Here is a 1,297-nt window from a genome sequence, read left to right on the forward strand (position 1 = left end):
TGTATATATATATATATATATATATATATACAGTGGAATATTACTCAGCCATAAAAAAATGAAATTCTGCCATTTGCAACAGTGTGAATGGACCTAGAGAGTATTATGCTTAGTGAAATAAGCCAGACAGAGAAAGACACTCTATGTTGTCACTTACATGTGGAGTCTGAAAAATAGCAAGAATGTATGTATAAAACAAAACAGAAACAGACTCACTAATATAGAGAACTAGTGGTTACCAGTGGGAAAAGGGAAGGGGGAAAGTGCACAACATGGGTATGGGATTAAGTGATACAAATTGTTATATATAAAACAAATAAGTTACAATAATATATTGTACAGCACAGGAAACTATAGCCATTATTTGTAAAAACTTTAAATGGAGTATAATCTATAAAGAATGTTGAATCACTTTGCTGTCACTATGAAAATAATATAATATTGTAAATCAACTGTATTTCAATAAAAACAAATTAAATAAAACAGAAGAAACTTACACCCAGAAGAAACTTACACCATGTGTAAATGGTAGCAATTCACAAGAAGCAGAAAGTTTCTTGGAAGTTTCTAGAGCTGTATGAATTTTCCAGCCAATGTAAAAAGGTACCCATATCTTTTTTAATGTAAAAATAATGTTTGTATTATATACCAATAAAAAATTTAAAAATCCAGGGAGATTAAAGAGAACTAATATAATATGGTAGACACAGAGTCCAGATTTTTTTTTTTATCCTTGGCAGACTGATATACCCTCCAGAGCATGCATGTTTCTGGGTTTTAGAAGCAAAGAATGACAATCTGTTTCCTATATCATTAATTTGATCAAGTGGGAGTGTGTCTGTGAAGTGGAGATAATTTTAAGAAGTCTAAGAGAGATTGGTTCAAGATGGAGGAGTAGAAGGACATGTGCTCACTCCCTCTTGTGAGAACACCAGAATCACAACTGACTGCTAAACAATCATTGACAGGGAGACACTGGAACTCACCAAAAAACATACCCCATATCCAAAGACAAAGGAGAAGATTCAATGAGATGGTAGGAGGGGAGCAATCACAATAAAATCAAATACAATAACTGCTAGGTGGGTGACTCACAAACTGGAGAACAATTATACCACAGAAGTCCACACACTGGAGTGAAGGTCCTGAGTCCAACGTCAGGCTTCCCAACTGGGGAGTCCGACAATAGGAGGAATCCCAGAGAATCAGACTTTGAAGTCTAGCAGGATTTGACTACAGGACTTCAACAGGACTGGGAGAAACAGAGACTCCACACTTCAAGGGCACACACAAAGTA

The 1,297-nt window shown here is 35.4% G+C and overlaps 1 long non-coding RNA gene across 1 annotated transcript in view; it reads right to left on the reverse strand.

Annotated features, from left to right (window-relative positions):
• The window catches only part of LOC113615238 (uncharacterized), an 11,868-nt gene extending 10,796 nt beyond the window's left edge, over positions 1-1,072 (reverse strand). The window contains exon 1 of the long non-coding RNA XR_003430999.1: positions 905-1,072. This is a non-coding gene — a long non-coding RNA (uncharacterized LOC113615238). The remainder of the gene's footprint in view (positions 1-904) is intronic.
• Between the last annotated feature and the right edge of the window lie 225 nt (positions 1,073-1,297).

Source organism: Aethalodelphis obliquidens, unplaced genomic scaffold, assembly GCF_003676395.1.
Source record: "Aethalodelphis obliquidens isolate GAN/ISIS:26980383/991018 unplaced genomic scaffold, ASM367639v1 scaffold1, whole genome shotgun sequence".
NCBI classification, from domain to species: domain Eukaryota; kingdom Metazoa; phylum Chordata; class Mammalia; order Artiodactyla; family Delphinidae; genus Aethalodelphis; species Aethalodelphis obliquidens.